Source organism: Aptenodytes forsteri, unplaced genomic scaffold, assembly GCF_000699145.1.
Source record: "Aptenodytes forsteri isolate BGI_AS27 unplaced genomic scaffold, ASM69914v1 Scaffold35, whole genome shotgun sequence".
Taxonomy (NCBI): Eukaryota; Metazoa; Chordata; class Aves; order Sphenisciformes; family Spheniscidae; genus Aptenodytes; species Aptenodytes forsteri.
The window spans coordinates 1,829,341-1,857,045 of NW_008795334.1; the positions used below are offsets into that span (position 1 = coordinate 1,829,341).

Consider the following 27,705-nt stretch of genomic DNA (forward strand, 5'->3'; position numbering starts at 1 on the left):
TTATTATTATTATTATTATTATTATTATTATTATTATTATTATTATTATTATTATTATTATTATTATTATTATTATTATTATCCCTTCCTTTTCTGTCCTATTAAACTGCCTTTATCTCAACCCACAAATTTTACTTTTTTTCCCCGATTCTCTCCCCATCCCATTGAGGGGGGGGAGTGAGCGAATGGCTGTGTGGTGTTTAGCTGCCTGCTGGGTTAAACCACACCATTTTATCTAAATTTGAACAACCGCCCCTCCTTCCAGATCAGGGAATAGCCCCGTGATTAGGAATGTCCCTGAGATGTGGGACACGGTGCTAGAGAGCCGCAGGTTTTCTTGCTCTGGGACAGTCGCCCTCCTTGCTCTCCAGAGCTGTGGGAGACTGTGCAGGGGCAGCAGCCTCCTCTGGCTCCCCAGCTTCTCAGCCTTTGGCTTGTACAACGCCTTGTTTCTCCCTGGTCGAAAATGTCACTCAAAGGGGTATCAAAAGTACAAGCGTCCTCTTTTTCAGGGAGCGCCGCCGCTGTATGCGCCTGCCATATAGCAAATGCCTGTCTGCTGCTGGTCTCTGAGCAAATCCAGGAGGCCAGTTTAATAGCTGGTTACAAATAACGAGTTCAACCCGGTGCAGAAAGGACAGCAATGAGACTGGCCCTTGGGGATCAGGAGCATCACTCCTGTAAATAGAGCCTGGTTTTCTGGTAGTATGTCTGGATAGAATAGCCTTCTAATACAATAAAAATTACAGCAAATCATGAACTAGTCAGAAAGATTTATACCAATGATCAAGTTCTGCCTCTGATTTTAACCAGCATCTTTGACAAAATTAAAATGGATGTCCTCTTAAAAGCACCGTTTTTCCTTTGCAGTACCTATCTGATATAGACAACAAGTATGTTATTTACTACAGAACATGTTTTCTGTGTTCCTGAGTGTGGAAAAAGATTTATGGTAGTAGAAATACATTCAAATACACTGTGGATAAACACCAGTCCTATAATACTAGAGGAAGAATATATTATCATCTGTACAATTGTAGGGTTCTAGGTAAACATCCAATTTCCAGATTTTCAGGAGTAAGAGGCTCTAGTTCACACCTGCTATGCATCTTAGCAGCCTGTCAACTTTTAATATTGAGCTGGTTTTTTTAATCCTGCATGTTACTGATAACCACATATCAAGAACAGTGCATGTTTTATAGTCTCAGACTTGACCATTTGCTTACTGCTTATGAAATAGGGAAGGTGTCTATTGGTGTATATCCCCAGTGTTTGTGTAAGTAACATTCTGTATGTGGAGTAACTGTATGTTTATCTTCCTTTTAGCTACCCCTATAAGAGGATTTTAGGGAAGAAAAAGTAAGCCAGTTTAAAAGAAATAAAACCTAAAAGGCCACACAGTTACACAATGTTCACAGTAATGATCAGCATTCAGGGTCTACTGGTAGAAGGTCATAAAATAAATTGAACTTGATTGTAAATTGAACTTGAAAGATGACTCTTTCGGGTACACACTGCTGCTATCAGTAGCACAGGGAGGCCACTTGCTGCGTTTGGGCAGTCAGGTCGGTCTTACCCTGTGGTTCTCAGTGGAGCTACCTAAATCTGTATCTTGAGTACTCGGATCCAAGTGCTCTGACTTGAAACCCAAAGTTTCCATGGTAAAGAGGGGTGATCAGCACCCTTTTGAATTGGGATAGTTAGTAAAACTAGGTATGTAAAAGTGAATTAACGTGCTTAAATTCAGGAATGGGAGGATAGATGTTTTATACAATAGTGATTAGTATGCTTTCCCAAACTCTGTTTGCAATTACCAGAATTTGGGACTATAGAAGAGGCTTCCCAGGATGTGTTCTGTGGTCACAGTTGCAGCTTCATACTTACTCTTTACCAAAAAGATAAAGAACGATTCTTTATTTCATCAGAGCTATTCATTTTTCTCCCTACGGAGGGCTTGATTCAACTGTCTGCCTCGTGTCCCTTGAGGTGCCTGGTGGTGTCCAAGACAGGCAGCAGACAGGAGGCAAGAACTAGGGTTTGCATTCTGGAGGAGCAACCGCAGGCTAAGCAGGATGCACATCAAGTAACACTTACAAATGAATTAACCAGCTGGATAGAGCCTGCAACATCTACCCTGCAGTGCAGAAATGAAATTTGTTCCTTTTCTGGATCTGGCTTTGTTTTAAAAATCACTCTGTATTGGGTTTGCGTGGCAAGGTTTTGGTAGCAGTGGAGGGGCAACAGGGGGTGGCTTCTGTGAGAAGCTGCTAGAAGCTTCCCCTGTGTCCGATAGAGCCAGTGCCAGCCGGCTCCAAGACAGACCCACTGCTGGCCAAGGCTGAGCCCATCAGCAATGGTGGTAGTGTTAAATATGATAACATATTTAAGAAGGGGAAAAAGTTGCTGCGCAACAGCAATGGCAGAGGGAAAGAAGAGTGAGAATATGTGAGAGAAACAACTCTGCAGACACCAAGGTCAGTGAAGAAGGAAGGGGAGGAGGTGCTCCAGAGCAGCCTGTGGTGAAGACCATGGTGATGCAGGCTGTCCCCCTGCAGCCCATGGAGGTTAACGATGGAGCAGATACCCATCTGCAGCCCCACGCTGGAGCAGGTGGATGCTCGAAGGAGTCTGTGACCTCGTGGGAAGCCCACGCTGGAGCACGTTTGCTGGCAGGACTTGTGATCCTGTGGGGGACTCACACTGGAGCAGTCTGTTCCTGAAGGACTGCACCCCGTGGAAGGGACCCACACTGGAGCAGTTCGTGAAGAACTGTAGCCCGTGGGAAGGACCCACGTTGGAGAAGTTCATGGAGGACTGTCTCCCGTGGGAGGGACCCCATGCTGGAGCAGGGGAAGAGTGTGAGGAGTTCTCCCCCTGAGGAGGAAGGAGCAGCAGAGACAATGTGTGATGAATCGACCGCAACCCCCATTCCCTGTCCCCCTGTGCTGCTTGAGGGGAGGAGGTAGATAAATTGGGAGTGAAGTTGAGCCCAGGAAGAAGGCAGGGGTATGGGGAAGGTGTTCCTAAGATTTGGTTTCATTTCTCATTATCCTACTCTGATTTGATTAGTAATAAATTAAACTAATTTCCCCAAGTCGAGTCTGGTTTTGCCCATGATGGTAATTGGTGAATGATTTCTCCCTGTCCTCATCTTGACCCACGAGCCTTTTGTTGTATTTTCTCTCCCCTGTCCAGCTGAGGAGGGCAGTGATAAAGTGGCTTGGTGGGCACCTGGCATCCAGCCAGGGTCAACCCACCACACGCTCCTTGGTTAATCTCTGCTATATTGTGCCTAAAGGGTCTAGGATGGTTTGTCATATTCTTTCTAAACACAGCTCTCTCCCAGTGTGACATCTCTGCCTGGGTGCTCTGGGGCTGAGGGAGATTGAGTTCAAAGACAGTTGCCTTGTAGTGGCTGCGCTTTGACTACCAAAGCATTGCTGTGCCTAGCTCAGTGCTTTGGCTAAAACACTGTCAAATGTGGCCCTGTCCTAACTGACATAGCTTCATTAATTTTGATGTTAGTCCAGTTGAACTTCTGGCCACTTGATGGGAGTTTAACAAGCTGGCTTATTTTGCTCTTGATATTTCATTTCTTGTTTGGTGCTTGTCTTTTCAGAGACACTTTCCTTGCTAGCGTAGTAAAGCACATAATTCCTAATCCGGACAAAATCAGAGTCCTGCTTTGTATAAGTGCCGTGCTATGATTTTGAGTGTTTTAAAAATGAGTATTTTCTACTCAGTAAAATGTGTAGTTCTGGGGTAAACAAATGTCTGTAGGCCTGGCTGCTGGAACATGTGAAATACCAGCAGGTGAAAGTGAAAGGCAACAACAGGGAATAGAGGTTGTGGTGAGAACGGGGGAAAGTGAAAGGCGACAACGGGGAATAGAGGTTGTGGTGAGAATGCAGGAAAGTGAATGCCAGCGCCGTACTACCACCTGGGTGGAAGCTATAGAGTAGTTCACAAGATCTTCAGAGCACCACAAGTTTCCCCTAACTCCGTAGTGCAGTTTACGTTGATGCATAATGTTAAGAGATATTAGGACGTGCTTTTTATACAGGGCTCATTGTGTGTTGTAGCAAAGTGGAAGACTCTTCTGAGCATCTGTGGGGAAGACTCGAGTTTCAGAAGTGGTGAATAGCTTAATCATGTCTGGTACTTAACCTGAGAAACTATTTTTGGAACTTTTCGAGAGTCTGTCATTTCAGGGATGGACAGGTGTAATTCTGGATCCTGCACGTCCTCTCTGAAGTTGAATGTGTCTTGCTGAAAAAGCTCTTCTTTGCCCGGGATTGTATGTCTTCACAGGTCTCTCCTGAGACCATGGAAAGAATTCAGGTCCAGTCAGACACATGACCAAGCAAGGAGGAAGGGAAAACAAACCACGGAAGAGAAACCAGAGAAGGTAATGGGGAAAAGTCAGGATCCTAATAGCTCTGTCAGAGGGATGGTAAGGCAGGAAGTTGCACAGAACAAAAGCCACCATCAGCTAATATCATACTAACTGCCCCTCCTTAAAAAAAAAAAAAAGTTCCCAGTTCATAAAGCGGTGCAAGTAATAACAAATTACGACCAAAATCAATCCAGTAAACCTCTGTCTCAGCACTTCTGAATGCTGCATAGAACTCAGGCCAAACTTCAGTCTACCTGATTGATGCTTTGAAATGGGTATGGAAATCTCTGGGGAAGGGAAGGAAAAACCAGTGTTACCTTTGGGAGGACTCTTAACCTGCGCCCCCCTGTTTGTTAAGGCAAGCTGAGAACATGGACGTATTCTGCTAGGCGTGTTCTGTGTGCTCCGGAGCTCTTTGCAGCCTGGTTTGGTGCTTGTTTGTAGTCTTCTGTGCTCCTATATCTCAGCTGCAGGAGGTGTGGTAGAGAACTGGTATTGCCGCTCAGCAGAATGAGTCTCTAGTCTTTACAGTAGCCACTGAACTTTTGGAAGATCTCACATTTGCTGGTGTAGCAGTGATTCACCTAGGTGTACAATGCCAGGGATGGCTGGTACAATTTTGGGAGTTTCCTGCTCAGAAGTGATTCCTGCCTCTTTCCAGCTAAATCCCCTGCAGAGAGGAAACCCAAGTCTGGGCTGCTGTGGTTGTCTCTCTGGGCATCTGCAGCAATACCAGCGTCGGGCCTCAGTAGCAGTGGTGAGCTTGTCACACCGCTGCTCTCAGCAGAGGAGAAAGCTGATGGGGGAACAAGAAGAGCTGTGGGGTGGGGAGAAAGGTAGGGAGGGTTGGAAGATGGGAGTGTGGCTTGGAGGCTTGTTGAGAGGAGGGACCCACTGGAGGGGGAAGCAAAAGGAGAGTAACTGCAGCTGTGGAGATAAATGAGAACTTAGCAGAAACTGGAGGGAAAGCTGGAATAAGCAGGAGCTGGAAGCAAGCAGGGGTGTTCATAGTAGCTTAGGCAAGCAGGACTAGCACAAACACAGCGACAATATATAGGATGGACTAAAATTGAGAGTAAAGCAGCAGAAGTGAGTATTGGGGAATTTGCGTGTGCTTGAGGCTGGGATGTTATTTCACAGCAGTTCTGAAAACTTAAAGCAGGCAAAAACAGGGGAGCTCTGCGTGAAAGTTATTTAATACTGAAGTACTGCTAAGAGAAAGTAAAATCCTAGCTCAGGACTGGATTCAGGCCTTGGTAGAAGGAGACGTCTGTGTCGTGAGGGACACAGACCTAAATTCCCCTCGAGTTCCTGCCCTGGTATATTTGCACCTGTAGGTATTTCTTTTAATCTCCCCAAGTTAGTGGCTCCTTTAGACCCCAGTCTCTTGGTGCACTGGTTCCTCATGTGCTTAACTCTCAGAGAAATCAGCTTTAGCTGATTGAAATTTAATTCAGCTTTAATTAACAACATGGGATTGGCTGAGTTGGGGTTGTGGGTCCCTTGAGTCACAACTGTGCTATTGTAAGCTGTGGTATTAAACACACAGAAACCTATAGCATGTACCACTGAGACGTGGACTAGGTGGTGCTTCAGACAGCCTTGGGTTCGTTGCTGCTGCATCAAGAGAAGGCGGGCAGATTCAGGGCAGTACCGAGCTATCTCTGTGGGCCAGGAGGTCTTGCGTGATGGGACTTAGCATGCTGCAGAGACCTTGCTCTGAACTCAGTCCTTGCTTGAGAGTGGATGCGTGGTCCCTGCCTTAAGGGACATGAAGCCTTTTTTAAGCAATCCCATGAAAGCACATACATTTGCCATTAAGGCTCAATTGCTTCATTTTGAGATGTATGGAGCCCCTGGGTACTCAGCATTAGGCCGTAAATGTCCAATATCAGGATGCCACAGAGCTCAAGATAATGACATTAAGCAGGTTTCTTGTAGTGTCTGCGATGTGGATTTCTAAAGCCTAGCAGTGCGTGTCCTTTGGTTTGCACAGTAGATTTATCCATGATACTTCAGCGATGTGAAATCCTTGGGGGCAGAGGGGGAGGACAGCCCCAACTCTGAAGCACATACTTTTGCTCCCTGCTCATAGTGTCTCGGGGGCATTTTTATCCATTTTTATATGGCGTTGTGTTACAGGGATTGTTTTTAACCACCATTTGTTCTGTTGATCATTTTATATGTACATCATTTGATACACTGGACTAATTTATTACCAAATATAATTTTCAAGCAAAAGCCTTGAAGTCTCAGAACTATTCATGAAACTGTTTCTTAATGAAACTATTTGTTTTCCTAAACAGTGACATAATTTAATATTACCTGAATTCATTTTTCCTGTTATTTTGTTTTTAATTGCTTTTCAATTGAGATTCTGCAGGGCTAAATTTAAATATGAAACACTGCTTCAGTTACTAAGTCAGAGAGAGCTGCAGTGCACTGAGAGATAGGTATCATAGTACTGTCATAATTCTCAAGTAAGGGTTGTAACTCTGTAGAGCACGTTTCTTGTTTGCGCATAACTGATAAAATGCTCTAAATATAAGGTTATGGCTTCTTTTACTTTTTAGAAGTGGATTTTTTGCTCTTTTCCTGAACCTGAGAAGTTTTCAGTAGGAAGGAGCCCATCCTTCCTCCCCTTCTCAAAATGAAAGCCAAAATGCACAACTCCGATTGGCCAAATTAATTTTTAAATTAGAATACATTCCCATTCAGACTTTAATTTAATTTTCCTTCTACTCTGCAAGAAAGAGACAGTTACCCTGGTCATTTTGGCTGACATGATTCTTGGCTTTGCTTAAATTATTGATTATAGCAAGGGGAGGGACTTTACGATGAGAACAGCTCTCTCACTAATAGAAGCCTTTCACTAAATCAGTTTCTACCATTGCTGCAATGCACCTTCGGGTAGTCGGAGGTTAGCAGCCTTAAGAAGAATTTTGTCTTCAAAGAGTGGATCTTTGCCATACATTTTCCTAAGCCTTTTCTTTTCGTGTTTATACAGGCAGCTAAGGAGAAAAAAACCACATAAATATATTTCCAGGGGTTGATTTGCAGGGTGAGGGGCTGTTCTGGTCCAAAGTTGAGCTGATTAAATCTTGATGTGATTGATATCTAAAGGCTTGTGGGCTGAAAGTACTGTTTCAAAAGCTTGTCTCCTGAGCAGAGTCAGTCAGAAAATACATCAGTGTCTTGCAAGCTGGAATCAATTCAGTAGAGAATGCACTGTATGCACGCGCTGCTGTAATTCCTGTATAGCCATCCCATTTTTTCCTGGCTTATTAGAAAACGCAGTCATTTGTATGGTCAACATGTGGTGTTTCCTCTGTTACATCTACCAGCAATTGAATCGGGGTGGCTTTTCTTTTCTCCCATCCAAAGCACCATTCCTTGTTAGACTAATTAAGTAAGTGTCTGTTTAAACACAGCAGTGTATTTTCCCATATTTGAATTGGAGATGGTACACAGAAGGAGAATATGAAGCTGTTGGGACATGTATGTTGCAAACTTAAAGGATGCTGGTAGCAGATCAGTACATGTTGAACTATACGGGAGCATCTAGTAACTGTAAGTAACACTTATTTTCTATTTTACTTTTTATTAGCTCTGATTGACAATGTCACTTAGCCCTGGATATTGAATACAATTATTTTATCTGTTAATAAAAATTCTGCTCAGTGGAAGATCAGCTGGTATCTGACAGCTTAAGTTGCAGAGTGCGTGGTGTGCAGTTAATACTGTAAAGGTATCTTTCTGAATGCTCATCATTTCAGTAGTGAATTGACAAGTGGTGTTTTAGACTTGTGATCCATAGAGCTTGAAGGTTTTTACATAGGCTTAAAATACATTCTGAACTGGACTTCTAGTTTCTCCTTCACACGTCAGAAATTCCTCTCCTGGGACTGCTTTATTTTCCTTGCAGTTAAAGGGAAGAAAAAAGTCTGTCTAAGTAATATAGGAGTAGTACCCCTAGCGATTCCCTAAAGTTCAAGGTAAAGCAACTTTTGATATACTGAGTGAGGTTTTGGGGGTTAGAAATGTGAGGTGGTTTATAGCCAGTATTTGATTGGGATCTGTCAAAGAATGTTGACTAATGTCTTGGACATTTTTTTTTGTTCATTTTGCCAGCCCTAAATCAGTCGATTTGGCGAGGTCAGAAAAACGATCTTTTGTCAGAAAGCTGGTTCACACAAAACCGTTACACAACTTCTTGTCTTCATTTGTTCTTGGCCATTTTTTTTGTTCATTTTGCCAGCCCTAAATCAGTCGATTTGGCGAGGTCAGAAAAACGATCTTTTGTCAGAAAGCTGGTTCACACAAAACCGTTACACAACTTCTTGTCTTCATTTGTGGAATTGTAATTAAATAGCATAACTGTATTTGCTCCTTACAAAAACAAACTAGTAATAAGAAAAAGTGATCTGGTTTGGCTTTTGTAAATTATTTGAAATTTAGTTCAAGTTTTTTTTTTCTTTTGTAGGCAAGCCAACATAATTTGTCACACTCTGTAGCTGTAGCAGACTTTCAAGATAACACTTGGTGTTAAACTCAAATTACCTTATTTTCTTTCCTGCTTAACTAAACCAGAATAATGAGTCTCCCTTTTTTGCCACTGGAGCTTGTCACACATTGACTAAGGAACTTTGTGGTCTCCTGACTACGTTAATTTCCCATAGTTAATTGTGCTGAAACATAACCAGTGTTTTTTTAACGAAGAGATCTGAAAAGTAGGAAGAAGACATCAGAAAAATAGATATTTCAGGGCTAAGCTTCCACTGGCATAGAATAGGAAGTCTATTTGATTTTTTTTCATACAGGATTGTTTTTTTCCCACTAAAATGGGTGTGTTGGGCTTTGTAAAATTATATTGCCTATGCGTATTCAGGATAGGTGTAGGAAATAAGGCCGTTATGCAACTATCAAAATGAATATGTGATCATTAACAGAAGATCGTTTTTCTGTATTTCTCTTGATTTCATGTCATAGTTGAATTCTCACTTTCATAACTATACTCCAGATTTCTGTACTTTAAATATACCAAGTATACTTCTTTATGGGAAGCTCCTCTTTCCTAAGATTATCTAATCCTACAATTACTTCACAGGGAAAATGCAGTTTCTTAAAAGAAGCTGCTTCGGGAGTAGGGTGACATGGAAGTTGCCTCATTCTCTGTTCCTCCAAGTGGCTTCTGTCCATATCCACTTTGGTTTTAGTTTCAAGGAACTGGTCCAGAAAACAGTGGTGCATGGTCCAGAGTGCTTAACACTTCCCAGAGGAAACTTACCTTTTTTGGGTGGCCAGGTGTCTCTAACTTGAGAGAGACTATTGTTAATCTGGGAGAAGCTTCAGCTGTCCCAACATAAAATCAGTTGAGCAGTGACTCAGGAAGAGTTGTGGTTTTCCAAGAATGATGCAGAGGGGTAGGTTTTCTCTCAGGTCTCTCTGCCAGAAGTAGGTAGAGATGCTATCTATGTGTTTGACCAATGTTTCAGGTTCACTACTTCCAAATTTTGCTAACATCAGTGCAATAACTACTTAACAGTATTTAAAAAAAAAAAAAAAGTCAAAACCTACTGATTTAAAAGTTGCGCTCCCTGCAGACCACACTTGAAATACTCTAGTAATAGTAATTACCAGTTGTATTTTTTAACTTTTCTTTTTATGTATTAAAGTATACAACAGAATCTTTACTGTAGGTGAGGGAATCTAGCATTTGCACAGTAGATCTCTTTTGTCTTCCTCTGCTAAACCATCCCATCTGCAGGCAGGGCAAGTGGATGGACAGCACTGGAAGCAGAAAGGCTCTTCAGAAGGGAGGGGAGGGAGTTTTCAGATTTATTATTAACACATTTATTTTACATCCTCTCTTTAATTACACAAGAATGCTTATAGATATGCATTCATAAAGGCTATAGTACTGATGAAGAAGAATAAATGTTTCAATTTACACCAAGAAACTAATTAAAAACTAAAGGAAAACAAAGTTATACATTTTTCTTGAAACAAATACACCTTGTCCCCAAACGGGAGTCTAAAAAGAATGTGTCTTCAAAAACAAGAATCAGTTTTAGGTCATTGTTTATCTTTTAGGGTTAAGCTTCCATTCTAATTTTATTTTTTCAGGGCTTTTTGCAGGGGGAGACATGGGAGATTCTGTGGGTTGTAGTGAGAAGGATTTTTTGTTGTTTTTTGTTTTATTTTGGTTTTTTTAATGGACAAGCTCCAATTTTCTCATGATTCCAGGAGTTGGGGATTTAAAAAGTACCAGATACCACAAGACACAATACAAAATGGTAAAAATTTCTGTCAAAAATGCTGAAAAAAAGCATAAGTTCACAATAATAGTATTTCATTTCTCTAGTGTTTTAAAAGTAAACTTTTTGAAAGGAATGAGCCTTGCAGCTTGAATTCTGCAATGATGAACAAATCTGCTACCTCATTTGGTAATACGCTAAAGGTCTTTTGGTGGGACGTGCTTTGTTATTTTATGACTTGCTGATGGGTAAGGTGGTGGTCAAAATTTAGGAGAGAGAGAAAACTCTCTTTGTTTTCTCCTTCTGGTGTTACTGCAAAAGGGTCAGTGTAAAGGCCACCAGGTTATTCTGACTTAGTTATTTTTCTTTCGGTTTATCACTTTACAGATACTGTATGTTGTGCTGGCCACAGTCTTTTACCTGGGCTAATTCTGTTTTCAGAAGGTGGCAGGATTCACTGAGAATTCGTTACCAGTGCGGAAACAGTGAATTTCCAACTAGCATCTCGCATCCAGTATGTTGCTGTCATCTCTCCTTTCTATTTCTGAATTTTTCTGGAATGCAAATAATGTAAGGGAAGCAAGCATGTAAACATTTACTGCCATAAGAGCTCTTTTGAACTGTAATAATTGTCATATGTAAAAGCCTGTAGTTTAAGTAGTGTTAATTACCTCTCAAGAGCAGTTGGCTCTGCAGTAATCACTAGATGAGATCTGCTTTTAGATACTGCTCTTTGTGGTAGTTCGAATATGTTCTCCTTTCCTTATTCAGAGAGATATTTAAGCCTGACAGATGTATTTGCTTATAAAGAATTTTTTATCTATCAGATGGCTCTGTACAATTTAGTATAAAAGTAGTAACATCTTCCTTTTAGATACATGTTAATATAAAATTGAAGGTGACAAATGTGTAAGGATAATAATATTCAATCCCATAACTCTTGCATTTCTGTTGTTATATGAGATTGTCTCAGGGTAGGAAACTGTGTACCTTTGTACTTATGAGAACAAATTTATTGTGGATTTTCCTTCTGGGAATATGTATATCCCTTAGAGGAAGCTTGGATATATCAGTCTGAGGGTTCTCATATCAGATGTGGCTTTTTAATCTGACCCAGTATAATTGTTGTGGTTACTTTTGTCAAAGTCTTTCAATAATGTTATTAATTCCACTATTTCCAGTGCCAACTAATATACTGACTGGAAGCTAGAGCTCACTTTTACAAGAGTTAAAGAGGTTACAGTTCCGTTTTGTACATCACCAGATAGTACATCAACTTGTAAGAATGGCTGTATCCGGAAGACCTTAGGCTCATGTAGTTCTTTATGGGTCACCTCTGACAGTGGTCAGTAGCAGAAACTTACGGGAGCAATAAAAACAAAAACCATGACTAGCATAAAGTGGTCCTCCCCCTATTATATCTTTTTCACTTTCAGCAATTGGTGGTTTTAGGGCTTTGAGACTTGGTATGTCATTCATGTTATCTTCTTTAATTGCTCTTGATAGACTTTTCTAACATGAATCTATTTAATCATTTTTGGTCTCATTTGTATTTCTGGCATCCACAACATCCTGTGACCATGAGCTCCATAATTTAATTATGTGTTATATGAAAAAGTACTTCCCTTTGTTATAAAATTGCTCTCCAATAATTTCATTAGGTGCCCATTGCTTTTCTGTTATAGGAAGCAGTAAATAACAGCGAATGATCATTTCCTTTCCATCCTTGCCGCCTTCCCACCATTCATGATTTTACAGATTTCTGTGACAAGCTTCCCTCCTCCGTGTCATTTCGTTTCCAAGCTCGAGGGTCCTACTACACTCAACGTCTCTGCCTGCAGAAGCAGTTTTCTCTGTCTTTATGTCTTTTCTAGTTCTGCTACATCCATTCTTATAATAGGGCACGTGGAAGTGCACGCATTAGTCCTGTCATAGTTCAACTCTACATTAAAACAGTAGGCATAAGGATTTTTGTCTTGATCTTAGTTCCTGACATACAACTTTTTCAACTGCCAGTGAGTACCAAGCTGCTATTTTCAAAGAACTCAATGACCTTGATCCTTCCAGAGTGGCAAAAGGTAATTAATTGCCTGCCATTGTATACGAGGATTTTAAGTAGTAGATCAGAAGAGTTACAGTAAAGGAGCTTTAAGAAATTAATAAAAACCAGGAGATGGACATCTGTGTGGTGAAGGAAACTGAAAAGTGAAGGCTGTGCATTAGAAAAACAGCTTTTGAAACCATGTGTGTCCTAATCCAGTAGGACATATTTGCAGTCTTTTGTTTTTGCACAGCAACAAAGGTAAATATAAATCTAGAAAGGGAAATCTCCTCATCCTATGTAACTGTGGTTTTCCTGCTTCCCAAGACCACCTGCAGCCCTTTGGCATGTCCACAAATCGTAATGTTTTCACCAAAGCTTAGATATTGTTTTCATCTGGGGGAAGGACCATGCTGTGCTTGTGCATCCCTTGTTTTACTGTTTGTGACAACTTGTGATGACAGTCAGCTGTGTCTCTTCCATAGTGCTAAAGATCTCGATGGTGTGTGCTACATCATATACTGGAGATCTTTTGTGTATTGTTTTACTGTGCTTTGGCATGTTTACATTCTTACCAAGCAGGTGTTTGTTTTGAGGGAGATTCTAGCTCAGGTTTCACAATAAAGGAGACTTTTGAAGTTGTTATATTCTGGGCATATGTGGCTTTAAGAAGAGTTTGTCCTCAAGTTTTCAAAGCGAGTAGCTATTTTGCTAATATACTTTGAATCGAAGGTGGTGCTAATTGCAAGTGAAATTCTGTTGTGGTTCTGCAGAACTGTAAAATTAATCCCTCCCTCTTTCTCTCTCAAATGCTTGTCCGGCATAGGACTCCAGTTGTTGTATGTTAGGTTTGTTTCTGGCTACTGTTTGCTAAGTTAGACTTACCAGGGTGATTGGTGACACAGTTATTTTTCTAAATTTTCTTCTAATTCTTGTTAGTGGTTGTGTCAGAGATACCCTTTCTATCTCCTTAAACATAGATTTCTGTTCTTCAGTTATGTGTATAAATCCATCTCTCTGAAAAATAAATACAAAATTTTAGTGCTGGAGTGCCATGAAGTAGATATGAGAATGAAAATAATGATATTTCCAATGCTAGATGGATGCTTTCAAAGATGATTAACATCTCTGAGTTTGCTTATACCAAAAGATACCTGGACGGTATGAATAAAGATTTAATAGAAATGTATACTAATCTAGCGATGTGAAATACTTAAATAAACTCCTGGGCTACAAGAGCCCCCTCTGCACTATCAGCATGCTTCCCTCTCCCCAGGGGGTTGAAATACAACCAGCTCCCCTGACGCTTGCATCTCTGCTGTCAGAAGCCCATGTTCATAAAGCCTTCCCATTGTAGATGCTATACGTTGCGTTTCATATATGGCTGTACGCATTGTGCAGGAGAAAACTTAGTTCAGCTGAAGCAAGATTGCTTTTGAAAAGGTTAAAGTTTTTTTATTTAAAAAAAAGTCTCAAAGTTTGAAGGCTGGAGGGTAGAGCTGAGTTCACATCTTACAAGGCTTCAACACAGCCTTTAGCTGCATGGTGTGCCCCAGCTTCTCTCTTAACATCTTTCTTTGCAGGCAAACTGTAGGCCCTGAGGGCCAATGCATTGCTTCCTATGCTTGTGCAGTATTTCATGCTTATGCACCTCTAATGGTAAAAGAGAGGATTTTTTTCCATAGCAACTTCTCCCTTCCCTTCAATACTGTAGCAACATGAAATTAATTTGGAGGTGAGGAAACATTAGGTCTTCGGCTCCTAAGTTGGAAAAAAAAGGAGCCTTCAGTTTGTTCTCTAATGTACATTTGACTACAGCTTTAAAGTGGCAAACTGATTCATTATATAGATGGTTAAAAGTAACATTCTGGCTTTTACTGATAGTACTAAACTGACTAAATTGAGTAGGATGGGGTAGGAATTACATTTTTGCCGCATCGGGAAGAGCAGCCCTTTGTGTGGGATGGAAGGGGACTCTGGCACGTGGACACACTGGAGGACTGTGGGTGGTCTCTGTCTGTGCACCTTGATCTTGTGGTTGGTGTTTGGGTGCAGGGAGCCCACACAGATCCTGGGGAGTATGCAGAGTCTGGGCATGACTCCGGGCAAGTTATTTAATGCATCTCGGACCCCTCCTCCTACCTCTGCCCAGCTTTGTTTAAAACGGGGCTCATACTCTCCTGCCTCACAAGGTTGGTGTGAAGATAAAGTTGTAGTTTTCATGGCATCCTAGAGCATCTGCCGTACTGTGTGTGGAGCTGTGCGTCCGCATGGACTGAGGGATGAGCAGAGCTGGCATCTGAGATGGGAAATGGCTGTTCTTGCAGGTTTTGCTTTTTCTTGAAGCACAACATTTAATTTCAGAGAGTAACTCTGTTATAATTCAATTTTATGTTCTGTTATCATTGAAGCATTAAATTCAGAAAAAGGTTTTCTAATGCATTTGCACAGTGCTATAAATGAAGCTGTCAAAGAAAAGCAGTTTTGGTCAAACCACCATTTGAATTGTATGTCTGTGGCACTGGCCACCTTCACTGGCTTTTAATTAACTAATCATATGCATAAAACCCACTAATGAGCATTTCTATAAAATTTCAGACAGTATCAATTTATTTATGCAGTATGTTCTCCAGAGAAGTACAGGCCTTCTTTGCTCTATGTTGTTCTCTCCTGAAGTGAGTAGGTTTCATCATATTTTAGATGAAGAAAATTATCATTTGCCCAGTACCTGACTTTTATGCAAATTTCTTTTTTCTGCAGTTCCTGTTCTAAAGGGAGAAGAAAATAGTGCCTGCTAGTCAGATTCCTTCTTCCATGCTCTATCTTACTACTTCTGTCATTCAGATTAAAGAGACATTCACTAACATCACCAAATTAAAACTATTGAGGCTCTTTCTATTCCTCAGTTGAAACAAATCTGATAGAAGTGTGGAGTCCAAGCCTGTTGCTGTTCTTTAGTACCAAGACTTGATGGCAAGGATATTGTAGTGAAGTAAGGGAATACGATCTGTCCATCTGTCTTTCATGGCATGTATCAAGTTAAGTAGCACCAGCTACTAGCAGAAGGTCTGAGGGAGATAGGACCCACTTGTGTCTACAGCCAGTCCCAGCAAAACAGAGAGTTACAGGGTGGGAGATACTGAACTCTGTAATGTTTGATGCTTGTAAAACAGAGTTTTACTTGGAAATAAAGCATTACGGTGCAGCAGTTCCTGTGTGGAGCGTTGAGGCTGTTGAGATGACCGTACTGCTGTATGCCATGCATTGACACAGCGTCTCCTCCCGCTTTGCAGGCATCTTGCATCTTGAAGTCAGAAGGACATCTGTGTTTAACTGCTTTTTGTGTCAGTATTTATAGACTGAGCCTTTGTTTTGTGTGATTATTCCAGATTATATTTGTTCATTGCCCAAAATGAAATCAGTAATGGTCTCTTCTGTGGATGGTTTGACACTAACATATCGATTCACTTTGAGGGGACAGGAGAATCAGGCTCTTTATTTTAGTAGAGAAATACATAAATTCAGAGCTGCCACCAAAGTGATTTTTCCCTGGTTTTGTGCCAAATGATTGGCTGCTATTGCTGACACAGATAACTTTTATGGGGGTAAGGAAGGCTCGACTCTGCGCATGCGCAGATTGCTTTTGCTGGGCATGCTGTGCAGTGTCCCTGCGGGTGCGACAGTGCATGTCGCACACGCTTTGCTGTGTGAGTCCAGCGGTCCCTTGCTGAGATGGCCATTTAATTTTTCTTCTTTAGACCAGACAAACCCCCCCTTCTAAAACAATACAAAGTAGTTGAATAGGGTATGAACCCAGAACACAAGATCATATGCTGCAATCCTGCCCTCTGTGGGGAAAGGCGTGGGGAGAAGAGATACTATGCCAAAAAAAAAAAATCAGAAAAGCAGATGCAGATTGCTGCTGGACTGTTTTAGCCCTGAAAGCTAACTCACAAGACCATTTTTAGTGATTTGCTAATGAGGCAGAAGATACTGCTCTGGATGAATTATTTGTTGCTTAGAGTCCTCCAGGGTGAGGAGGTCCCTTGGGGCACAATCACACAATGCGTGGTCACAGTGGATTTAGACCAAGTCAGAGGTACACTCTGCTGTGTATTGGACCATTGTTATTTTTAAGTAAAAGCTTTTGCCATCTAGTGGAAAGAATAGAGAACTAAGCATTTCAAATAGGCAAGAAACCCACTAATACTGGTCATATGCAAAGTGTATTTATAAGCAGGAGTAACTCACTTGCTAGAACAGTAGCAAGTTATTCTGGCTTATGTGGAAATTGGTAGAAATCTTGTGAGGTAATGGTGCGTTTTGTTCACGTAGTATTTGAGGCTGTATGGCATTTAAGCACAAAGTTGGTGAAAAGGGCATTCATTTGTACGCTGCTCTCGCTTGTTCGGGACTCCTTTTCATTCCACCCCGGGGGGTACCTGCATGCTCCTCCCTGGATCTTAGGCTTGGCCAGTATGCTTTGAATGCCTCTGTGGTGGCTCACTCCCCCCACCAGCAGGATGGGTAAGAGAATCGGAAGGGCAAAAGTGAGAAAAACCTCATGAGTCAAGATAAAGACAGCTTAATAAGAAGGAAAAAAAAAAAAAGTGATTCAAACACAATCACTGACCACCTGTCACCAGCAGACCAATACCCATCCAGTCTCTGGCTGGGGACAGAGTGAGAAACAGAGAAGGTCTTGGCCCTATGCAAGCACTGCTCAGCAATAGCTAAACCACTGGTGTGTGTTCAACATGTCACAAATGTAAAACACAGCACCTTACAGGCTGCTATGAAGAAAACTGAACTTCATCCCAACCAGACCCAGTACAGCCTCTTAGTTGCCGAACTCTCCTAATGTTCATCAGCCCCCTAATCAAGAGATGGAGATCTCATCACGCAGTAAAGTTTGTGCAAGAGCTGCAGGATGTGTCTCCACTACAGCACTTTCAGGTAGCAATTCATTAGCCTTTGCTCCAGCTGAGGTGGTCCTTCCTTTATGTCCGCTATTTCATGTTGCCACCACTGCTCCACCTGGCTAAGCCGCCACCCTCCTCCAGGTGGGATGGGTCTTCCCAGAGCCTGGCTTCTTCCTGGTCCACGGCTTCTGCCATGATAGCCCCCTTGAGACAGCAGTTCAGGTCACCTCCAAGTCTTCCTTCCTTCCTTTGCCGGACTCTGCTTGTTTCGTGGCTGGATGTTTTTGGTTGGTGAACAGGCTAGTCCTCTTGTTCTTACCTATTTTTGGCCCATTTTCCAGGAAGGAACACATGGACCTTTCCTCACGGTCTTCCTGCGGTACTTTTCCCTGCTGCTGCTATTAGTATCGACTCCTGTAAACGCAAGCTGTGGTGCTGGTTTCTCACGACTTCACATCTGGACCTCAAGCTGTATTGCCCCTGACCAGACACCTCGCAGAGCCCTGAAATTCTCCCACTTGAGCAGGATGGGTAGTACCATCCTGAGTACTCGTCCAGGGCTGTCATCAACGGTTCTTCTGAACTTCTCTTGTCAAGTCACTTGCCCTTGGTTTTCTTTGGTTATTGTGCTAGTACTTCGGTCCTTATATCAACAGCTTGGGGTTTGGTGGTTGAAAGGGAGAAGCTAGGACATCAAAACAAGTGGGTTTAGTGGTGTGGTTTTTCTCCTGAATGTTGACAAATCAGCTTTCCTCTCTCTTCCTTAAGATGAGTCATCTCTGCTTGAACGCCTTGTATGCCTGTAGTAAGTCATGATTTATACAGCAGGACAAAGATCACATCACATGAAAAAAATAGTACAGGTGATTCAACCCAAGCTTCCTTAGGATTTTTAAGAAATCAGTCTTTTCTGATTATGGTTTATGTTACAGGTGATCAAAATGGCAATTCATTATGGCACAGATTGTGTCTGGTTACATGTATGCCTGTAAATCCCACATTTTAGCACTTTTTCCTGGAACCTGTTTGAGAATCTTCCTCTCCCCAAACGCATGCGGCTGGTTCAGCAATTCGGCAAGGAGGACGACAGGGTTGTCATGACAACCAGTTGCATGCTGTGAGAAAAGATGATGCTAAATGACCAGCTTCTGGCTGTTTATCACTCCTTGTTGAGTAATGTTCCCCAAATTAGTCAGGCTTGTCTGATTTATAATTACTTGTCCTAGTGGCTTGCATTTTTGCTGCATTTGTTTTTGAAATAGTGTTCATGCTTCTTGCAGTGATGCTCAGGCGAGACTGCCTGCTGACCATCATTGTTGTGAATTATGAGGGTAGGTGGTACCGTCGATTATGCTGCATGCAAAGTGAGAAAACTTGTCTTTGGGGTCTTTTTTTGTTAAATCTGAGCAACTTAAACTTGCACGTTGAGCCCGCTACAGGAAATAAATGGGATAAAAACATTCAAGGCCCGTGTTCTTTCTATTGTGCTGTTTAATGGAGAGTGTTCCTTTAATTTTGTTTGCCTTCACTCATTAATACATGTCTTCCCCTCCCTTCCAATGCCTGTCTTGATCTTCAGCGTGCGTATGGGGTGGGGGACGAATATGCTCCCATTAGGATCAAATCCTCGATCTGCTGAAGTCACTGGCATCTTCTCAAGAAGACTAAGTTTCTGCGGCTTTCTTTTCCTTTGGTTTTGCTTTTATTTAGGCCCAGAAGGCAGAAGGAAAACACTTTTATTTCAAGATTTTGGAAGTTCAGAAGAGGAAAAAACACTTTCCCCCCATCCTTTTCCTTTTTAATAAAACCTTTTTATCCTCCTGTCTTCCCAGTTCTGTTCTTGTGCTTCCCCTTGTGTGCCCAGAAGGACAGTATCTGTAACATGTATGTGATATTGCGGGCCAGCTCTTTCATTATGCTTCATCCCAGCAGTGAAGAAAGCCATCAGATTTGAAGCTAGTGGTTTCCCATTGTTGCCCGAACACTAGGACAACGTGTTGTTGGATCCTGTCGCCATCCCATTCTTTGCAATTTTTGACATAGGAAACTTTGGTGCAGATCTCTTATTTACAAACAAGGCACTTTTGAGTTTGAATTCCTTCATTTACATTGTGCACCCACTGCTGGAATGTGAGCAATGGGAGGGCCAGAGACTGACAAGTGGATTTACAGATTTATTATTGGCCAGATTACTTTTCTAGATTTGGAAAACTCTGAACATGTCCCTGTTTGGACCATCATGCTTCCAGCCTGGACACTGAACACTCCTTTTCAGTTAACTTTTAACTGTGGAAATACACTTTTGAGATGGTGGTAGATAATCAAAGTCTGTATCAAATCCTGTGTTTGGATGGTATCCCTTTTCTTCAGAGGATCTTTACAGGAGAAAAATTGTTACAAAACAGTCATAAGAATTGAGGTAACTAAGCTAGGGGTACAAAAAAGTGAGTTCTCTCATATTTATCTCTGTAGAGTATGGGTATTTTATTTCCTAACCTATTTTGATAATGTAGATCAAGTGCTCACAAGTATTGTTGAGCCTTGCAGACAGGTGGTCTCACTTGGTCGTTCTACCACCATGCAGTGGAAGGAGTCTTTAGCTGGAAAGACTGACTGAAAGTCAGGCTCCACTCCAGTGGAGCTGCGTTTGCATCAGCCAGAGACTACTGCTGCTTCCAAGTAGGGGAAATGAGGCCTGTATGTGGAAATGAATCCCTTAAAAAGCAAAGCACATATGTCCCTTTAATGATGCGATGATATCTCTCAGATTTCCCTGAATATATTTTCTGTCTTAGTATGAGTCTACCTTGGTGCTCTTTCCCAATTTAAAAAAAAAATGCTTTTAAACTGAAGTAACGCTGTTAAAATTGTCCTGTGACATAAGTTTTATTACTGTGCACCTCCCAGGTACTGAATTTCCAGCACTCTGGCTCTGTACAGCACTTTTGCAGTCTCTGTTTTGAAGTCACATATGCTGCCAACCTCGAGCCCTTTGGGACTGCAGTTCCTTGTATTCAAGAGTATTCTTCTTGGCCATAATTTGATGCCCTAGCCATGCCAGTTGTTGGGATTTGTTTTTACCTAAAGAAGAGCTGTGCATCCAAAATACATTGGTTTTTTCCAAGAAAATCTCCCAGTTCAATACAAAATTTATTATATTAGACCCGTCACCTTGCTTAAGAGTATTTTGTTCAGGAAGTAGGTCTGCTTGGCCTTTAGTGAACTAGGTTTGAGGCTCTGGTTCCCTCATGCACAATGACCTAAGCAGAGAGGCACTGACAGTTCCGTCTCCGTCCCCAGCACCTTGCTTATCATCACCACCAAGTTTGAAGTGGACATAACACCTAGTTGCTGCTTCTATCCATTTTTGTTTAGTTTATCTAAAGGAAAGCAGAAAGTTTGTTTATTACAGTGTATTTTAAATTACATTTTTTGTTCCCATACAGTTTCCTTGCTGGTGCATTTTTCTTTGAGGTATCTATTCCTGAGGGTTCCAGCTCTTCTTTCTATCACATAAGGTGATCCTTTTCTTCCAGTCCATAGTGTGTAAATATACTAGTCATCTTCTACTACCTTAACTACATAAAGGGAAGGAGCTAGATTGTTCCTTCCAGGCAGGAGCGTTGAGATTTGTTTTTGAAATGACATGGTATATTTCTAGTCTTTATCAAGAAAGGATCTTGATTTATTTAATTTAGCACAAGTACAATGTTATACAGTCAGGTTTTAGTACTGGACTGGTGATAAACCAACTTACGACAATGGTGAGTGGAGTATTTGGCTTGTTTAATGCTGATAAACGCAGACTTTGCTAAGGATGATGGAGATAGTACTTTATTAGATAACACAGTTTGGTCCATAAGAAATCAAGCATCTTGCTAATATTCATCTATTCCACCTACTTTTGTTATAGCACCAGGTCAACCCTAATTGAACATTTTACTTTGGTGTAGTTCTTTCTAAAAAAGATGAGTAATTATTGTCTCAAAACATTAACACAACTTACTCTTAAATTAAAATATATTGTGCTGTACCTTTGCATTCCTGCTCTTCCAGAAAGTGCCTCCAAAGCTCTTGCCATTTTCTTTCCATCTGTATTTGTTTCTAAATGGCTGCCTTTGGTCTTCAGTGAAAGGGATTTCTAGCTGCGCCTGCAGAAGAAAGCCTGAACTACTTAAAAGCTGCTTCAGCTTCATGGCAGGTAGTCTCTCTTATTATGAAATATTCACATATCCACAAATTACACCAACAGAGAGCCGTGTCGACTTAGTCAGGAATGGCAGCTGGAAAGCTGCACTGCATTTAGATACAGGGCGTACTGTTTGTGTCTGTTGTGATGCCACCAATATGACCTGTGCTTGGTGAGTGTTGCCCTTGCCTTACACAGGGTGCCTGTTACGAGGGAACAGTTTGTGGCATTGCAAAATGATGGAAAAATAAACGGTCTCCATTTACTGCACAAGTTTGTCTGCTCTGAAAGATCCTGCTGAATAGTACAGTTTTAATTTCTATTTAATTGAACAAGGGCTAAAGAGTGATTCGTAATGGCAGCAATTTGATTACTATCCTTCCCTTGAAACAGCGATAAAATAAGTGATAAAAATACTAATTTTGCCAGAGTTTGGTCACCAATTACATGTGCTCTTCAGTGAATTATTTATATTGTTTGTTACTATCTCTTTTCAGTATTGTAACGCTGTTTTTCCTAGATCAGCATCAGATAGTAAAATAATTTGAACTTGAAATAAAAATGTAATCACTAAAATTTCTAATTATTACACCAAACTTAGCATCTGAAAATAGCTACAGCATGGAATTTATCACTGCTGTATATCAGGTAATTGGCAGAGGCTGACATATGGAGAAGGGAGTTACAAACAGCAATATATTACACTATATTGGCTTTATCCAGTCTTCTTTAGAATACAAAATGTGTTCACAAAGCCCTCCTAGCCAGAATTACCAGTTAAATATGGCTGTGTTTATGGTTTTGTGGAGGTACATCTCTGTTGCTAGTTGTTTCAAAAGAGTGAATTAATAGTTTCATTTTGTGTAACAGACTTCACTTTTCCAGTATTTTTGAAGTTTTAACTGCTCTCCTCAGTTATAATGATACTGGGATGAAGGCTGTATTCAGTTTTTTCTATTACAGGCTCTGTGTTTCAGCCATTTGGACAAAAATTCAGGCTCAAGCCTTTATTTCTGAGTGAAACTTGACCAATTCCTCAAGTGGGAATCTCTTCAGACTGTTTTACTCCTTTGTACATTTATTAAAAATGGAAACAACTATTCATACCTTTAAAAAAAAAAAATCTTTGGTACTTTTCTAAAGCCTTACTGGCTTTTTGTGAGTTAGTTCTTTATTTTAATTTTTAAAGAGAAATTACTAACATAAATTCCCCATTTAGTTTTAAAAGGGAATGGTAAGGCGTTGCAGGTGCTGCCTTCCCCTTGGGCTCTCACTTCTGATTATTTCATTTTTTTTCATGATTTTCCCATTCTTTTAAAAATGTTCCTATCATTGCTGTGTTGCTGAGCCTCTGAAGAGATGAAGCGGAGGCTGCGTGGTGGGGTGCAGCAAACGGATTCCTCTGAGTTTTGCAGAGACCAGTGCCAAAGGTTTTGGGGAGCAGCCCTGTGCCCCATCGTGGTGGACCCCGTAAGAGGGACTATGGCGCCAACTCTAAGCAAGCTTTAGGTAGAGGGGGAAGATCTGGTTTCTGGAGGGAATTGGCAGGTCCTGGTGCAGGGAGGTGGTAGAGGCAGGAAAGCCCAGTAAAGTCCACTCTGTGTTTTTCAGTTTTCCTCAGATGAAGTTAGCTTCTTATCTGAAATCACATCTTTTATGTTTTTATGTAATCTTCCATTTTAGTCCTCAAAATCCTCTACCATGTCTCTTTTACTGTAATGTTTTTTTGCCAGAATTATCCTGTGCTGCTTCCGTAATAACATCCCCATGAATAGCCAGTTTGGGGACCTTCCCCCGTACGGACAAGGCTTTAGTCTTCTGTCTTTAGTGAGGCAAAACTCCAACTGAAAAATATCAGTCCTCTCTCTGCGACCTATCCTTTTATGTGAATCTGCCTGCAGAAGACCAGCTGTGAACTTCTAACTATGTTGACCTTTAAGCTTGTAGCGCTGCATTTCAGAAGTTGGGTGGTGACAGCTCACACTTAGGCAGATTTCCAGGTAGCAGCTTGCTGATGAGGACTCACTGGCATGTCCATGCCAGTGTGGACAGATCTAGGATGACAGTCGGCCTGCCTTGCTAGTGACAGCTCTTGTGCACCCCGTGTTCTGACAGGGATAGAAGGTGAGATGAAAGACCAGCTGCAAGCTGACTGCCCAGTCTTCTGCGATGAGGACTGACTTCAGACTTCATCTCCGGAGTATATGTAGGCAGTGGAGCCACCCTGTTCAGTAAGGCCTTTTCCAGAAAAAGAGTCGGCTTTCAAAGGTCTGCAGTGTTGTGTGAATCTGCATGACGCCTGGGTAAAGATATACCTCATTCCTGTGCAGAGTTTTGAATTGGTTACATCTTAAAATAGTTTTTCCACTGATAAGAGTTTGACTCTTTCTTGCTGTAGAAAGGCAATTTATACAGATAATATGAATCCAAGTTTCTTAAAGAAACCCAGTGTCTGCTTTCTCATACAGCTTAGCTAAAGTGGCTTTCTTTTATTCTAGTTCAGTATTGTTTTTCTTACTCCTGTTGCCTTATGCATTTTACATAAGAAATGTCTTACAGTATAGCCTTTCAGGAGATCATGTTTTACTGTAATACACATGGTAGGTAAACAAGCCAATACAAAAGGATAGATTCTTTTTGTGAATATGCTCTAAATTTCTGTAGTAAGCCATGCTTTCCATATTATCAGAGCAACAATACTTTCAAAACCAGAAGTTTTATGAGCAACCGTGTGGTCCTGGTTCATTGACCTTTCACCAACAAAAAAGTGAAGAGCAGCATGGAAAAGGCTAGGAGATGCTAGGTAGAACTTCACCTCCTGGGGATGACTGGGAGGGATTTGGAGAAAAGTTCCTGACCAGTGTAAATCCTCTGCCACTGAGGAAGCACGTAGTGCTTAGTCATCCACAGACCAAAAGGGACCATTTCCATGCAATGTTTTTACCTCCAAAATCTTGCAGACATAAGAGGAGTTCTTGAGTTCAGTTCAAGAAGTCCATTGTGTTCAGTTCTATTTCCTCTTGGGTTTGTTTCATGCAAGTTGTTTGATGCCGTGTCAACAGAATTGGATTGATATACAGATAGCTGCTGCTTTTCTCCCCGGTCTTGTGGCTGTCTCTGTTTACAATAAGATTGAGATTGAAAAGGCCATTGAATGTAACAGGATATATATAACTGTGTGGTGCCTTCGTTTCGTTCTGGGCTCCAAACACTTCTCTGATAAGGGACCATTCTTACAGTGGCCCATGCAACCAAAAGTGGACACTTTGACTCAGTGTCATGCCATTGAACAGTTTCTTTCAAATTCAGAGGAGAATTATTTACTACCAGTAATTCCATATTCAAATAAAGAAAAGCCATTGGTGTCCTGTAGTAGGTCTCTGATGCCACGAGCACATTCATCTGTCCTGTCAGATTTTGTATGTTGACTCTTACTTTTCTCTTTCTTGTGCTGCATCTCTTGTGATGGTTTGGTACCTTTGACTTGCACACTGAGTGCTTTCATCTGTTAAAGCAGTCAGTGAACTGGGGAGGTTTTCCAGTTCGTGCCATTAGGAAATCACAGCCTGTGAAAAGGTTATCCCTGATAGTCTGTCGATCCTGAGGTGTGTTCACAAATAGGTTGGGGGACACACACGTTTCATTTTTTCAACTAGGTTTGCATAGCTAACACGGGGAACGGTGTTTCAGTCTGAACACGTGAGATCTGGCTCCGTCCTATTCAGATGGTCTGAGGTCAGTACCTCTGCGCAAGGAGTACGCGGACACCAGCAATGTGCATCTCTCGCACAGGTGTCAATCATAGTCATTTTGTGTGGAAAATACAGCTCTTTGAAAGTCCTGAGCTATATTAATTGAAACAAAATCTGAAGTTTAATTCCTATTTTATCTCAGACCATATGCAAACATATTTTGGTGTATTTTTTGCTAATGGATAAGTTTTCAAAGTAAATTAGTACTACTTGGCTAGGTGATATTTTCTTATCCCAGAGTGCTCCCAGCTGTTTTACATTATTTCCTTCCAAGTATTCATTCACATACAAGATAATTTCTTCTCTTCTAATTAAATGTTGCAGAAATGTTGTTGTTTTAATTCTCTGGGCTAACAGTTTTCTTTCTACTGTGAGTTTTGTCTGTTTTTACTTCAAAGTAATTTCTGTTTAGGTCTTTCTGGTACTGTGTGTCCTTGCAACAATAAATAACAGTATGTTGGTTCCTCTGCATGTCTGGTTCCTTTGCATCTTTGGTTGATTGGTTTGAAAGGAGTAATTTAATGCAGCCATAGCATAACACTTTGCTAACTGTATATTTAAACACATGTGTACACATATATATGTATGTATAGCAAGGACAGAAGTAGTGCCTATCTTAAAGTGAAGAGAATACATTTCATGTCCTGGCAATGTTGAAGTATGGTTGTTTAATACTGTGAACTGTATGAATCTGAACTGATATGAAGCTTTGTCTCTCTGCATACTAAAAGTTTATTATTTTCCTATTCTGGCATGCACTGAAAGGCCCAATATGTAAGTTTTATGAACACTGACATTATTGTGATATTTTAGAGTTTTATGAACCAGTTATTTAAACTTACCCATGTGTATCTGGACTTGCAGATGTTGCCACGCATACTTCAGTGTGATGTTTAGATATTTGATGTTTGCATGTCACTTTTTGCATGATGTGGTCAAATTATTGAAAGTGTTTTGCTTTTATTTTCCTTTTAAATGGTTGAGAAGAGTGTAGCTGTGGTGTTCAGTTGGAAAATAAAAACGGGCAAGGTTGAAGATGAATGGGCTTTAAAACACGTAAGACCTTGGAGTCAGGAACTATGTATTTGAATGCAGTAGAGGCTACAACAGGGGACATTTAGAGGCAGGTGTTTAGAATATTTGGGAATTTCTGGAACTGATTATATGAATGTTGCTAATTTCAGATATTGGGCCATGGGTGAGGCTCATTATTGAATTTAAGTGTAATGATATTGTCTAGTTTTTCTTCTGCAGAATTTGCTCAGATTAGTCCTCAAGTGGTAAATCAGTAACTTAAGAGCTCTAAGTGGCTCTGGAGAAGAAATAGTCTGGTTTGTGCCATGGAGTGTAAGACTTATTTCAAGTTACCATGCCATTTGTGTGTGTGTGTGCGTGTGCGCGCGCGCATAAATGCGGGTAGCAGAAATGAGAGAGATTCAGAAATAAGCAACTGTGATAAAACACCTAGTAAGAAGCTTGAGGATAGATTGACAAGAAACTTTTAATTCAAAAAAGAGATTAAGAGCTGCAATATAACAACAGGTTATTCATCTGTCGTCCACTGAAGGTGTTCTGAGGACTGTCTTTGAAGGTTGGAAACAAGTGGCTAGACTAGATGAGCCACAGCTCATTGGTATGGTGCTTCCTTTAATTCTTGGGGTTTTTTTCTCTCTAGCTCAGTTCACTCTGCTGGTGTCAGCCTTCGTCATGTCTGCTGAAGTGCTGGTGGAAACATCAGTGCAGGAGGTTACTTGTTTCTCTCTGCAGCTTGACAGTCCTTGGAGTAGACCATAGCAGCTGGTTAACAGCACGTACCATAATGACACCACCAAAGCAGTTTAGCTGGGAAGTTTTGAAGAGCACTGGCTCCCTTCCCAGCCTCTGGAAAGCATGTATCCAGCAGGAGGTGACTGCCCCTGCTGGGTACAGCTGGTTTGCACATAAGGTGATGCCGCTGCCTTTCTAAAAAACACTGGATACCCTCCACCAGTGACACTTCTTATATGCATCTATGATCCCAGGTAAATCTGGGAATGTCTCTAATTACGATACGAATTACTGGTGCATTCTTCAGTTAGTAGGAGGTTTGTCAGTAGAGCCGGTATTTCACCTCTGTGTTGGCACTGTGGATGAGTGTTTGATTTCCCA

The 27,705-nt window shown here is 41.2% G+C and overlaps 1 protein-coding gene across 1 annotated transcript in view; it reads left to right on the forward strand.

Annotated features, from left to right (window-relative positions):
• APBB2 (amyloid beta precursor protein binding family B member 2) overlaps window positions 1-27,705 on the forward strand; it is a 97,390-nt gene that overhangs the window by 20,937 nt on the left and 48,748 nt on the right. The window lies entirely within an intron of this gene.